This window comes from Aotus nancymaae, unplaced genomic scaffold (assembly GCF_030222135.1).
Source record: "Aotus nancymaae isolate 86718 unplaced genomic scaffold, 86718_ANA_hifiasm-v0.15.2.pri h1tg000058l, whole genome shotgun sequence".
NCBI classification, from domain to species: domain Eukaryota; kingdom Metazoa; phylum Chordata; class Mammalia; order Primates; family Aotidae; genus Aotus; species Aotus nancymaae.
Window position 1 is genome coordinate 48,838,302 of NW_026988472.1, and position 15,715 is coordinate 48,854,016.

At 45.4% G+C, this 15,715-nt stretch overlaps 1 protein-coding gene across 7 annotated transcripts in view; it reads right to left on the bottom strand.

The window, feature by feature from the left end:
* The window catches only part of SHROOM2 (shroom family member 2), a 166,903-nt gene that overhangs the window by 25,147 nt on the left and 126,041 nt on the right, over positions 1 to 15,715 (bottom strand). The window contains exon 2 of one of the 7 annotated variants that reach the window (XM_064364533.1): positions 15,151 to 15,226. The exons of 5 other annotated variants lie outside the window; for them this stretch is intronic. The gene's annotated coding sequence lies outside the window, so the exon portion shown is untranslated. The remainder of the gene's footprint in view (positions 1 to 15,150; positions 15,227 to 15,715) is intronic. One more of the 7 variants, XM_064364534.1, reaches the window with a different exon arrangement.

The following is a 15,715-nucleotide window of genomic DNA, read 5'->3' on the forward strand; positions in this document are numbered from 1 at the left end:
GCTGAAGTACACTTGAACCTTTTTTCCCTTTTAAAATTACTGAAGTGCCATATATTGGTTCATTTTCACGCTGTTGATAAAGACATACCCCAAACTGGGAACAAAATGAGGTTCAATTGGACTTACAGTTCTCCATGGCTGGGGAGGCCTCAGAATCATGGTAGGAGGCAAAAGGCACTTCTTACATGGCGGTGGCAAGAGAAAACGAAGGTAGCAAAAGTGAAACCCCCTGATAAACCCATCAGATCTCATGAGACTTATTCACTCTCATGAGACTAGCAAAGACCAGCTCCCATGATTCAATTACCTCCCCCTGGGTCCCTCCCACAACATGTGGGAGTTCTGGGAGACACAATTCAAGTTGAGATTTGGGTGGGGACACAGTCAAACCATATCACACCACCACATCATAGAAACAGAATTAAATCAACTAGGATTTATTACTAAAATCCAAGTGCCTTTGGTCACCCACTAATTAAAAAGGAATGCTATTTGCAAAGTGCCTTCTGCAGCAGTGCTCCGAGGTCCACCTAGAAACAAAAGAGAACTCCCCTTCAGGGAGCAAAGCCCCTGTGAAAAGTGAACAATGACATGGAGCAAAAGACCACTGAGAAACCAGGTGGCAGGCTGGCTCTTGGCTTCTCTCCTGGTCAGAAGGCCCCCAGAGGCTCCGTCCCGTCTTCCTAGAGGGCCACCCTACAGGAGCGGGGTGCTCTGTTCTCAGGGGAGTGGTGTGTGCTGCATCATCACTTCCCACACCAGAAGCGCAACGCAGGGCACTCCGTCCTAACACTGCACTTTATTCAGACCTGCATCAGCACCACGACGTCTGGACCAAGTTTGTCCCCCACCCCCACCTTGCAAAGTCAACTTGTAAAATCACTAATTGGTTTTTATTGTTCCAGTTGATGAGTATCTGGGAAATCAGGGTCACCAACACAAACGAAGAAAAGGACCAAAAATGGGAATTCAGGACTCTGCTGGGGTCATACTCCAACTTGTGTTTCTAACTGGTTCCAAGAGGCAGCTCTGTAGATTGTGTGTGTGATTTGTCTATGTTGTGCTTGTGCACAGGTCTACATGTAGATGTTGCCTGTGTCTATGTTGTATGTGTATAAATGTCTGTCGGTATATAAGTACATATACTGTGTGTGTGCCTGGGCTGTGTATGTGTGCAGATGTATATCTCTGTGTAGATGCATGTTGTATGTATATGCCTGGGTTGTTTGCATGTGTAGATGTACGTGTGAGTCTGGCTTGTGTCTGAATGCACATGTGTGTCTCTGTGTAGATGTGCGTTGCATGTGTACACCTGGGTTGTGCATGTGTGTAGATGCATGTCTGTGTCCATGTATGTTGTATGTGTGTGCCTGTGTTGTGTGTCATATGTGTGTGGGGGTATGTGTGCCTGTGTTGTGTCTCTATGGAGATGTATGCTGTGGGTGTGTGCCCAGGTTGTATATGTTGTAAGCATGTGTAGGTACGTGTGTCTGTGTTGTGTCCAGACATGTGTCTCTGTATATATGTATGTATTTCTCTTTGCCATACTTCTAAGGATAAAATAAATGATGAAAGCAAGATCCAGAGATAGCACAAGCAAGACACTAAGATGACTTAAGGACTCTGTCTTCACACAAGCTCCAGGAATCCACTGGAGCAGGAAGTTCAGCCACACAAAGGAACATTTAAAAGGCAGCTGCACTCTAGGATCCAATTGATATTCAGCGTTGGTTGCTGTTCATTCTCATGCAAAACATGCTAATGCCACGTTCCCAAGGAGACAGCTGCTTGCACAGTTCCCAGAGGGGACAGGGTCACCAGGCTCCAAGCAGCAGAGATTTCAGAAACCTGTGACATGGAACCCGTGGCCCTGCCATTCGCCTTAGGCTGCCTGATGCTGAAGGAGACGCAGGGTGAGGCTCCAAAACAGCACCTCAAAGCCAAACAGAACTAATCTGAAGGGGACAAACCTGCAGGAAGGGCCACCCTCAATGTACTCAGTCACCCAACGTGCTATGACAGGACTGAAACCACTGCTAAGAAAAAATCGCTCTAGAGATCCTGTTAGCATTACTCCATTTTTGCTTCTGCTGAGACATCCAGCCCCATGTCTGAATGCAAGGTTTCCACCTATGAGAGGTGGCAGTTTCATCTCCACATTCCATCTGTCCTTGATGAGCTCCCTGAAGACATTGGACCCATTTCTCTGAGTCTCCCTGTGCTGCTCCCGCCTCCCCACAGCTCTCAGCATGGCTGGCTCCTTCTCACACGGCCCTCAGCCCTGCCAGTCCTGCCCTGACAGCACACCACCTCCAGGTCATGCCTCAGTAAGGGGACTCTCCAATCATCCCATGGCTCACCTGCCTCCATGCTCCTCTCTGGGCTGAAAGCACCTCTACAGAGGCCAGGGAGCTGGGCTATTTCCTTCAGGGCCTCGCAGGCAAATGTTTATTACATGCATTATGTTATGCCTTCACTTGAACATGATGTAAATGCACTTTTTGCTTTCAATCATTTTCACTTTTTGTGCAGAATTTTAAAAGGGGAGAAGTTGCATTAAAGCTAAGCTGGATAAGACACCACGGTTAAGTTCTCCATGAAAGGACCTTGTGTATGAATGTTCCCAACACAATTAAACAGTATTGAACTGCTCTGTAATCAATAATTCACCACTGTTTTCTGAATAGGGTTAACAATTATCTTTAACAAGGAGGATGGGAACATTTCTGAATCTTGCAGATGACTTAAGGCACACACACCATAGGGTCCTCTTCACCTATTTTTTTCTTTTTTGGGGGTGTGGGGGGGAGACAGAGACAGGGTCTTGCTCTGTTATCCAGGTTAGAGTACAGTGGCGTGATCAAGAGTCACTGTAGCCTCAACCTCCCAGGTTCAAGTGATCCTCCTGCCTTAGTCTTCTGAGGCACTGGGACCACAGGTGTACGCCAGTATAGCCTGGCTAATTTTTTAATTGTTTTGTAGAGATGGGGTTTACCATGTTGCCCAGGCTGGCCTCAAACTTCTGGGCTTAAGTGATCCTTTTGCCTTGGCCTCCCAAAGTGCTGGGAGTATAGGCATGAGCCACTGCTGCAGGCCTCGTAACTACTTTTGGTATCAATGATGGGATAGGGATGCATTCCGATTTGCAGACACACAACACAGGTGCTGCTGAAATGCTGCCCTCGATGAACTCTAGTGCCTGAGTTCTTTCTGAAGTACAGGTTAAACATCTCTCTTCCGAAATGCTTGGGACCAGAAGTGTTTCGAATTTCAGACGTTTTTGGACTGTGGAATTTACACATACATAATGAGACATCTTGGGGGTGGGACTCAAGTCTAAAGCTGAAATTCATTTTGTTTCATATACACTTTATATATATATCCTGAAGGTAATTTTATACATTATGCTTAATAATTTTGTGCACAAAACAAAGTTTGTATCCACTGAACCACCGTAAAGCAAAAGTGTCCGTCTCTGCACCCACGTGCGCAGTCTGGCTGTTTGGCATCACCATCATTCCGGACTCTGAGTTTATACGCTGACAACAAGCAATAATTTTCCTGCACTTACTCACACATAAGCGCTTGACAGTGAAAAGCGCCACATCCCATCAATACAGTGAGAGAGGAAAGTGTCCAGGGTAAGGAAGCAGCACAGCAGTGTCACCAGAACACCCGCCTCAGCTGTCGGGCACCAGCAACAGCCACGAGCAGCAGCGTGCCCTATCTCCACCTGCATTCTCACTGTGAACCGTCCCACGAGATCAGCTGTGGAATTTTTCACTTTGGCATCATGCCGGTGCTCAAAAAGTTTTGAACTTTGGAGCATTTACGATTCCAGGCTTTCTGATGAGGGATGCTCAGGCTGTGCTAGCGGCCTGTGACTTGAGGTTTCCCCGGGCAGACACATCCAATCAGGATCCATCACATGCCAGCTATGTGACGTTAGACAGGCAACTACGCCCCAGAAAGCTGCCTCTCCTGTACAAGCTGATCACAGGCTACGTTGCATTGGATGGGGTGAGCTGGCAGCGGATAAAGGCCCTGGCACGGGAGAAGGAGTTGTGTGGGCTTCCTATGAGCCAGGCACCCGCTGAGCACATAAGACCAAAGGGTCAGTCTGTGATGGAGCAGATCTGGACACAGGCCTCTGTGACACCAGCACCATACAACCTTCTTCCCAAAGGACAACACAACACAACACACCCAGCCAATGAGATGGGAAGGGCACCCCTGCAGCAGACCAAGCCAGCTGGTGAGGGGTATAAAAGGTGCCAAAAGAGCTCTGGGCAATGGCACTGCCTCATTTTGACAATTAAGAGACAGAGTGAACACACTTCCCATGGATGACATTGAGGTGTTTCCTCCTTTCATTTACCAATTCTGCAAAAGGCTAACTTATGCCATATACACACATATTACACACCAGCATACCATCAAGAATAGCAATGGATAGGGCAGTATCTGTGGTGGCCCAAGAGTCCTTCTTGAGAGTGTATACTACAAAGCCAGGATCTGGGACCAGAGCTGTGTGCACAGAGCACAATTATCTCATGGGACAACTGGGGTAGGACCCAGCATTGCTGCTTCCAAACAGAGCCAGGTTTCCACGAGCATGGAACGTGGAATGCTCGGTAACTCAAACATCAACTCAAGCTCAATGCTGACAGCTTGAGGTTATCATTTAGAAACTCCTCCATTGTTTGTGGGCATAAATAGAAGTGATTCCGTCAAGCACAGCATTTTTATCAGGAATCATAGGTAGCTGGTCTGCCCTTCAGCCTGGTGAGGTGTATCAGATGCTGTCAGGCAGGTGTCTGCACACTGAAGAACCAGGCCTCAGAATGTGGGTCAGACAGCTGAGAGCTGGCACACCACATCATCCCGAGCACAAGTCTCCGGAACGAGTCCCCGGGGTTTCCACTGTCCTTCCCAGGCCCTGGGCAGCTCTTACAGACACGTATCCTTGGGGAGGCGCAGGTGGGAAGCTCTTCTGTCAACATAGCACCCCATGAAGGCCAGATGAGGGAGAAAAAGGAGACAGTGAGGAAGGTAACGGAGACCAACAGAGGCAAGAAACCAACCAACCGATGCAGAGATGTATTAGAAACATTTTAAAGTTTCAACACCTGGGAACAGTGGGACTAACCATCCTCTCCTCAGACATACCAATTCACCAGGCTGAGCACAGTGGCTCACACCTATAATCCCAGGGCTTTGGGAGGCCAAGGTGGGAGGAATTCAAGACTACTCTGAGCAACACAGCAAGACCCAGTCTCTACAAAAATAAAAATAAAAAAATATAAAAATTAACCAGGTATGGTGGTGCATGCCTGTAGTTACTCAGGAGGCTGAGGCGAGAGGAGTGCTTGACCCTGGGAGTTCGAGGTCGCAGTGAGCCATGATCACGCCACTGCACTCCAGCCTGTGTGACAGAGGGAGATCCTGTCTCTAACAACAAACAAAAAAAGCCTGGACATGGTGGCTTGTGCCTGTAATCCCAACATTTAGGAAGGCCAAGGCAGGCAAATTGCCTGAGACAAGGAGTTTGAGACCAGCTGGACAACATAGCAAGACCCTATCTCCATAAAAACAATGAAAAATCAGCCAGGCATGGTGGTGTGCACCTTTAGTCCCAGCTACTCAGGAGGCTGAAGTGGGAGGATTGCTTGAGCCCCGGAGTTGGAGGCTGCAGTGAGCTATGATCATGCCACTGCACTCCAGCCTGGGTGACACAGTGAGATCCTGTCTGTAAAAAACAAACAAACAAAAATATTGATTTACCATAGGACGTCCCAGACTGCGAGTACCAGCAGGCTAGAAGCTGTTCGGCTGTCCTTTGCATGCCCAGCTTTCAGTCATAAAAACAACATTTGCCCAATGAACAGACCAGCTAGTGACAACAAAGGACACAGCTGTTCTCACAGGCTCTGCTGCAACTTTTGTGTCCCGTGGAACTACCTTCAGGGAGGACATCAGCCCTGGACCATCCTTAAGTCAGTCATTTCTCTACTGCCACGTCTCTGCTGAAGCTGCTCCCTGTATGCCAGGATTCTAATGCCATTTGGGGAAAACAATTACTCTAGAAAGCGAGGTGAACTGTATTTCTTTAGTGTCTTCACAGACGGATACAAAGGTCTGCTGCTTCCCTTGGGTTTTATTTGTGCTTCCAGGGACTTGGATGGCAAAGAGTAATGGCGTTGAATTAGAGAGGCTGATAAATCACTTGTGGTTAAGAAGAGGAGGAAACAGAGAAGATTAAAAGAGAAATCCAAAGCACAGATGATCCAAATCATAGTTACAGGCACTGATTTCTCGAGGGTTAGTGTCCAGTAACAGAACCTGCCTAGATCTGGAGATTATAATGTGCGATGGCCCCTCAAGTATCAGACCCTGAGTATGCCTTCAGCACACACATTTTGCGGATCTGTTCCAGGCCTCTACTGTCTCTGTGCCTGGAGAGCCTCACTCTTGGTTCCAGAATGTGAGCCCTGGGAGCTGGGCTCTCCCTTGATGGGAAGGCCAGGCCTGGGCAGAGGTGGAAAACAGCAAGGGCTGGTGTGCCTGCAAATCTGTGTTTCAGGGAAAGTCCTCCAGGCAAAGTGGATGTTGAGCCAGCCCTGGGAACCTCTGCTTTACAGGAACTCCCCTCCTGAACTCATCTCCCACTTTCCTACCCACGTCATTTAGATATTCAAAGCTATTCCTGAAGTTGTCATCACTGGCTTGGCATACCCGTCAAATGACATTACTCTCATCTGTGAAAATGGTTAAGATTGAGTGCACCTCCCACTCCCCCTCTCCACTTGCCAGCCCTCTTCCAAGCCTACAGGGACTGATCCACATTCCTCCAGCCAGAAAGGCTTTTTGAACCCTGGGCCAGTTCATCTCTGCTAACTGTAATGACTTGAAAAGGCAGCTTGTGGAGCTCCACACTGGTTCACATATGGACCACTGCTACCAGTAGCAACTAAAAAGAGGCCAGAGAAGTTATAAAATCATAGGTTTGACAAATTCATCAGACTCCCCCCACACATGTAAAAAGTCTCCCCATTCCTCTTCCTCAGTGTTCTCTTCACAGTGCTTTCAAAATGAGCAATTATACACACATGGGTTTTAAAAATTAATATTTGTTGCATCTTCTAGACCAGGAGTTTGCAAGCTAGAAACCAAGGGCCAACTCTCCACTGTCTCCTGGTTTTACAAACGAAGTGTTATTGGAACACACATGTCCCTTATCAAAAGCTGAGGACAGCTACATGAACTCAACTCTAGAAAGTCTCAAGCCCATCACACGAGAGAAAAGATAATGGCCTCTGAGTCCTAGTGAAACTGTGTGAGGAAGGAGACTCTCACACACCTGCCCTGCGACCCAGCCAGTCAGCCACTCCCAGAGAAACAACTCTCTCACCCAAGAGAAACAACAGAAGCTCTCATTCATGCTGGCCAAACACTGCCCATTTGCTGGTGAGTGGATCAACCAGTGGTGCTGTATTCACAGAAGGGAACACTAGCCAGTAATTTAGAAAAACTACTGAGACACCGCAATGAGAATGGGTTCCAGGAGCACGACCCTGAATGAAGGGTCAGCTGCCAAAGAACACACAAGCAGGGTCCAGTTTACATGAAGCTCAACAAGAGTCAACACTCACTAGAGTCACCCATCAGGGAGGGATGGTTGCGGGGCAGGGTTTCACTGGAAAGAGCACAAAGGAGCTTTCTGGAACTTACTGTTTTGATCACAAGGTGTATAAGTTATCAAAACCAGCCAGGCACAGCGGCTCATGCCGGGAGTCCCAGCAACTTGGGATGCCTAGGCAGGAGGGTTGCTTGAGGCTAGGAATTTGAGACCAGCCTGGGCAACATAGCAAGATCCGGTACCAAAAGAAATTTTTTTTAAAAAATTAGCCAAGTGTGGTGGTGTGCACCTGTAGTCCCAGCTACTTGAAAAGCCGAGGCGGGAGGATCACTTGAATCCAGGAGTTCAACAATGCAGTGAGCCGTGATTGTGCCATCGCATGCCAGCCTGGGCAACAGAGAGAGATCTTATCTTTAAACAAACAAACAAGTCCCAATAGCTCCTTTGAAACTCCTTCCTTCAAACAAGTGGAGCTTGTTAGAAGTAGGCTGGACTCTGACTCCTTTTGAACAAGCAAAATATGGCAGAATTCCTATGCTCACTGCAGCGTGAACTATTGTGAATAGTTCACTATTAGTTCACTATTCACAACAGCCAAGATACGGAGCCACCTAAGCAGACATTGACAGATGAGTGAATAAAATGTGTGTGCATATAGTGGAATAAAAAGACAAAAAGGAGAGAAATTTTGCCATTTATGACAAGACGGATGAGCCTATGGGACATTATGCTAAGTGAAACAAGCCAGGCGCAGAAGGAGAATACTACATGGTCCCACTTATGTGAAAAATTTTAAACATTCAAATAGAATGAATGGTGGTTTCCAGGGGATGGGGGAAGGAGAAACAGGGAGGAGAAACAGGGGAAGGAGAAACAGAGAGGGCACACAGTTTCAATTACACAAGATGAATCAGTCCCAGGAACCTACTGCACAGCACAGCATCTGTAGTTAATAATTCTGTAGTGTACATTTAAAAATTTGCTAAGAGGGTAGATCTTATCAACAACAACAACAACAAAGAGGGTTGATAGTGTGGTAGGAAACTTTTAGAGGTGATGGATTCATTTAAGGCACTGATTGTGGTGATTCTTTCACAGGCATATAGATACTTATCTCCAAATTCATCAAAGCGTATGCATCAAATATGTATAGCCTTCTATATGTCAATCATACCTCAAGAAATTGATTAAAAAATGTATGGCAGAAGTGCCAATGTGTGACTTCTGAGACCAGATCACACAGGCATTGCAACTTCTTCCTTCCTCTCTCCTGAGGATAACTCACAGTGGGGAAGCCAGCCATCATGTTGTGAGGACACTCAAGCAGCCCTATAGGGAGATCTATGTGTGGAGGAACTGAGGCCTCCTGCCAACAGACACATGGGTGCCCTCTTGGAAGCGGATCCTCTAGCTCCAAGCAAGCCTTTGGAAGACGGTTGTCCTGGCACATGTTGACTGCAATCTCAGGAGATGCTGAGCCACAATCACCTAGCTAATCTCCTCCCTAACTCTCAGAAAGTATATGAGATAATAAATGTTTAGTGGTGTTCAAGCCACCAAATTGGTGGATGATTTCTTATGCAGCAAGGTAACTAACACTATTATTCTACTCTTTATGCTGTAATGATCAAGTGATCTTATTGATTCTCTGGCTGGCTTTTTGCTTTCAATGTATACAAAGGGAATTTTGAGGAGGAGGAGGCAGACCAGAAATAAAACTCATAAACGCATCAGGGTATCTGCTTCTAAAAATTTGATATGGACACAATTGGTATCCTAGCTGGATTTCATGCCAAGATTCCCAACAATGGCTTATAGTACATTAGCTGACTTTTTATTACTATATTCCTTTAGATTAAAAGAGAAAAAATCATATGTGAATCTCTCTGATAAATGCTATCTTATTGTGGCAGACTTTTTCATTCACCTCAATAATAGTTTTAGAGGCACCTGGGTTGCGTAACACTTACTAGGTATGATCTATTATTGACAAAATCTTAAAGCTACTAAGGTCTGGGCAGAGGTAACAAGCAATGTATGAATTTGGGTTCACCTTACACCTTGTTCCCTACATCTACATGCCCTTCTGAGCCACAAATGTGTGTGTGAATTTCTAGACATCTAGGATGGATCTAGGAGGTGTCCATATTACCCAACACTTTCACCTGTATTCTTTTCACCTCCACAACTCCATCAGGGTATTACAGACCAAAAAACTCAGTGACTTGAGAGGTACCATCTGATGAGTTGTAGTGAGTTGAAATGTACTGTGTGATGGGTTGTAATGAGTTGTCTGTCTGATGGGCTGTAGTGAGTTGAGATGTCTGATGAGTTGTAGTGATTTGAAATGTACTCTCTGATGAGTTGTAATGAGGTGAGATATACTGTCTGATGAGCTGTAGTGAGTTGAGATTGTCTGATGAGTTGTAGCGAGTTGTGTGATGAGTTGTAGTGATCTGAGATGTCTGATGAGCTGTAGTGATTTGAGATGTCTGATGAGTTGTAGTGAGTTGAAATGCACTCTCTGATGAATTGTAGTGAGTTGAGATGCACTCTCTGATGAGCTGTAGTGATTTGAGATGTCTGTCTGATGGGCTGTAGTAATTTGAGATATCTGTTTGATGGGTTGTAGTGAGTTGAGATATACTGTCTGACGAGTTGTAGTGAGTTGAGATGTACTCTCTGATGAGCTGCAGTGAACTGAGATGCCCTGCCCTACCTGTGCATGCCTGGTAGTTCCCAAATCTGTTTTGATTTGCACTCTTTCGGACTCTCCCCAAGGAAACCATTCCTGTTCTGAAGACCCAATGAAATGCAACCTCCTCCATGAAACATTTCCTGGACTCGTTGACACAGATATGCCTCTCTTCTCTGAACTTGCACAGTAATGAATCTCCACCTGTTGATCCCCAGACAGCACTTCACCATTCTGTGGTATTTTCATTTATTATCTTTCCTCCTGGCTAGATGACTGTGCCCACTCCTGCCTCATCTACCTCTGTCCAACACAATGCCTGGCACAAAGCAGGCTGCAGCAAAAGCTCACTGAGTCAACAGGAAAGAAAGAACGAAGAAACAAAGGAAGGGAGGAGGGAAGAGAGAGGAAAGGCGCAGAAAGCAAAGCAGGCAGCCTGATGCGCTCGGGCCTTCTGACTCCCGTGCTCCTCAGCCATTTACATTTATGCTGCAGTCTGAATGCCTGTGTCATGCCTCCCAAATCCATAAGTTGAAATCCTAACCCCAATGGGATGGGATTAAGAGGTGGGGTCTTTGGAAGGTGATGCAGTCAGGGGGGTGAAGCCCTCATGAATGGATTAGTACCCTTATAGAAAGCAGTCAAGGATGGCATGGTGGCTTATGCCTGTAATCCCAGCACTTTGGGAGGCCAAGGTGGGAGGACTGCCTGAAACCAGGAGTTTGAGACCCTCCTGGCCAACATAGTGAGTCTCTATCTCTACAAAAACAAATAAAATTAGCCAGGCATGGTGGTACGTACTTGAAGTCCCAGCTACTCAGGAAGCTGAGGTGGGAAGATTGCTTGAGCCTAGGAGTTTGGGAGTTTGAGGCTGCAGTGAGCTGTGATTGCGCCACTGCACTCCAGCCTGGGGTGACAGAAGCAGACTGTCTCATAAAAAGAAAAGATACATGAGAGAGCCTGCTTCCTCCCTCTGCTCACCCTCATGTGAGGACACAGGTAGAAGGTGCCATCTGTGAACCAGGAAGAGAACCTTCACCAGGAATCCACAGGCCAGCACCTTGACCTTGGACCACCAGCCTCCAGAAGAACGGTGAGCAATAAATGTCTGTTGTTGAAGCCTCCCGGGCTATGGTAATTTGTTTTAGCAGCGTAAACTGGCTAGGACAATTTCTAGATTATCTTCCCTATTAATAGAGGACAAACTCCTCCGAGGAAGGTTCTGTCTGTGCCTGATTCAACTTTGCATGCAGCACAGTACCCGACCTCGAGAATGCTAATTGTTAACCAGGAAGATAATACACTGATGTCACCTGCAGACCTTTTCCACAGACTGCAGTTCTTCTTATCCTAGTGGTGATTAAAACATAGGGGCAAAGAGACAAGCAAAAGCCCTTAGACTTCCAGTGTGCCGAAGCCGAAGGGCCTAGGAAAGGGTTCCATCCTAAATGGGAGGCAGACAGCCCCAGCGCCACTCCAGAGCCATGTCCCAACTCTCCTCTTCCACTGTAATGTCACATTTCCACAATTACTACAGATTCTGGTAGGCTCACTTGCCCATTAAGAGCAATATGAGGTCACTAAGGTTTTCCACAAAACAATGACTGCAATAACAATATTAACTGGTGAGTGAGAAGCTCCTTGGTGTTCAGAACATGTTTCTACATATGTGTATGTGGTCCCTACTTACTTTGATCTATGTACACCCTAAATGATGAAATCTTTAGAAATGGCTCATGCAGGAAAACAAACACACAATTTGAGCATCAAAATGAACATCACATCACAGTGAGAGCAAATGTAAACAAAAAGCAGAAAGGCACAAGCAGCGGCAGGCACCCACGTGTGCAGAGCAGACCAGACCCCAGAATGTAGAGGTCCTACGGTTGCGCTTCCAATAGGACCACGAGTTTCCCGTCAACCAGAGCAAAATAAGGGAGCTATGATGAGTTAGGGTTCTCAGAAAGCTGGGCACTTAATTCTTCCAGAGACAATTCTCCCACCAGCCTTCTGAGATGGAAGTCTACACCTCCTAGGGAATTCATGCTGACAGCTCCTACTGGTCACACCTGCTGTGGCACACATGGTAACGAGACCAGTAATAGCAATGCACAACTACCAGAAGCCAGTAGCCACCAAAAGGCAGAACTGGCCACACAGAGGCTCCAGGTGCAAGTGCGACAACACTAAATTCAACACACTTGTATGTCCAAAAAGCTGAACTCTAACCATCCACTAACATCTGGAAAGCACACAGCACACAGCAGGGATGTATCTGCAACCTAAATGACAATAATCAGAAAAGGGCTCATCTTCAGTAGGAAAATGAACATGTGCTGAAGAGTAACATACAAAAGAAAAAACCCAAATGGCTAGTCAGTACACCAAAAAAGTCTGACTTTGCTAGTCCCTGAAGAAATGCAAGTTAAAAATGAAATAACTTTTTTGCCTACCAAACCACAGAATTTAAAACATGTCTAATATTGACAAAGTTTTGGGAGAAGGACTGTCCCGGGCAATCGGTGCCTAGAGTGTAAATAGTAAGCACATGTTTTTGGAGGGCAACGTGGTGATATTTTCTAAATGCCTACCTAGCAACTCCGTGTCTAGAATTTTATCCTAAGGAAATCAATGTGGAAGAGCGCAAGTATTTCATACAGATATCTGCTGCAGTATTATCTGCAATTGTCAAACATCAAAAGCAGCCGTCAATCTCCACAGTACGACAACAGGGTTGTTATATTTTAGAATGTCATGCACCATACACATACAAGTTACAGAAAAAGGCAGCTTACATATAATATGTATAATATAATTGCATGTGTAAAGATACATATTTGCAAGGACTTCAAAGCAGATACGCTTCCATGTTCTACAGTGGAGACTCTGGGTCATAGGATTGAGGGTGATTTGTAATATCTGCCTCCCAGAAATTCTATATATATATTTTTTTTAGAGACAGAGTCTTGCTCTGTCGCCCAAGCTGGAATGCAATGGTGCAATCTTGGCTCACTGCAACCTCTGCCTCTCAGGTTCTGGCAATTTTCCTGCCTCAGCCTCCCGAGTAGCTGGGATTACAGGCACACCCCACTATGCCTGGCTGATTTGTTTGTATTTTAGTAGAGATGGGGTTTCGCTGTGTTGCCCAGGCTAGTCTCGAACTCCTGAACTCAGGCAATCCACCTGCCTTGACCTCCCAAAGTGCTAGGATTACAGGTGTGAGCCACTGCACCTGGCCGATAACGTCTATATATCTTAATAAAATGGTTTTAATTAGCAAAATCGATTTATAAAACAGGAATTATTAATAAAACTGTATATCCCAGCCTAGAAAGCTGTAATCCCAGATTAGTATAAATACTCATTCTCAAAAACATATGTGAAGCTTACAAAATCAGGAGCAATTCTGAATTTTGGGTGGCCCTGTGGCAAGATATATTAAAAACTAGTCAGAATACCTTTGTAATTAAGAGAAAATCTCAACCTGCCTTCTATCACAATTGCACTGACCTCAAATCGTGGAAACTTCCCATCTCAGACTATTGCCTATCATCTAACTCAGCTGAACCAGAATCAGAAACGGATTGGTTACCCAATAGACTTCAGATATTTGTTGTATATGACAATTACTTTACATGCATAATCACTATAGAAAATGTGTGTAGTACATACATGTGTATGGATATATATGTGTACACACACACATACGTGTATAAATATTGAAAATTTTCTGAGAATTTCTAGTTTTTCCACCCTTAATGGCCTCCAAGTACATTTAAGGGTCCCCAGCTAGATTTATTAACAGAATAATTTTATGACAAATTTCATGCAAGTTATACCCAAGAACACCTTGTCAGTAAGTGGCTTCATGTGGCATCACCAGAAGAAGACTGAAGTAGGTTTAGCTGTCAAGGGCACTCCCATCAACAAAGCCCTGTTGGCAGAAAATTGAGTTTGCTGACAGAGCTGATTTTATTTGTAAATGGATATCGAAGCTATTACACGTGTGTGTATCTCATATATATTCATATGCTTTTGTTCCTGGAAATAATGACGGCAAATGAGCAGAACAGCACATCCACAAATCACCCCACAGAGTTGGAAATATGACTGAAGGGAAATCTGAATCCCTGGCTTCTCTCCCTAAGAACTAAAAATGACTACAACTGGAAGGGACCTTGGAAATAATTTGATCTTCAAGATCAAGGTTATGGTAAAAATAAAAAATAATTTAAAGATGCTAAATAATTTAATCTGTGCTCCTTGTTTTACGGATGAAGAAACAGAGGGTCAGAATGGTCAGGCAGCTTTGAAAGCCATGCCAACTCAGGCTGAGGAGCACACACGCCGTCTCTACCTGGTTAATGGATTTCTGTACTTCACCCCCAGAAGCCCAAAGTGAAATTCCTTCTCACTGCACCTGCAGCACACTGGATAAGGGATGTGAAAATTACTAAGAGAATAACTGGGAATTCTTGGGCCAGTTCTACATTCAGCCTTACCTGGAGGACCTCAACCCATTAGTTTGCAGAAGCCCACCAGACTGAAAATCAGCTGTGCTGCCCCACGAGGCTCTTCATGAACTGGCTGTGAGAATCCAGTCACCCTACCTCCAGTTTGCTTCATTATGAAACCAAGATGGCACCCGCATAGTAGGACCCAAGGTATACATTTGAAGAGGCACTGTGAACTTTCAGGAATTTTAAAAAAGGTGTCTGCAAATATATTTTAAAGAAGAGCAAGTAAATAACTCTAGGACCTCTTCAGACATCCAGGGATGTCTACAAGCCTTCCAGAAATGACCTGGCTGTCTTACCTGCTCTAGGAAAAGTCAGCTGAAAATCAGTGCCCAAGGACAGGAGAAAGATGGGTGGATACAAGACCCTCGTCTTCTTAAAAATTTAATGCATACGAGAGGTAAAAAAATTAAAGAAGGTGTAAGGCAAATGTATTCCAAAGGCCACATAAAATATTCCCTTCTTTCCTCAACCTCCAAAATTCACAGGCGGACTCTGGTAGGGCAGCCAGCCCATGCCAAACAAGCAGCGTTCTGCGTGCATTCACCAGGGTCATTTGTGCCCCTGGCTGCGCAGTAGAGCCTTCTGCAGCCTATATGCTTGACACCAACATGTATGGTTATTCCTAGCCCTCTGTAAAGAACCACTTTTGTGTGTGTTGTTCATGCCTCTGTAGATGAGAATTCCCCTGCAAATTTTTCCTTAAGAGGTATGGTGTTGGTTTGGGGCGGGGGGCGGGGGAGGCAGAGAAACAGAAAGGGACGTAGTATAAAATGTTCTTGTTACTATGTATGACAAAAGAAATAAATGTGCCTCTATCACCCATGCAATACTTTTCTGCAATAATCAAAAATACTTGTAGAG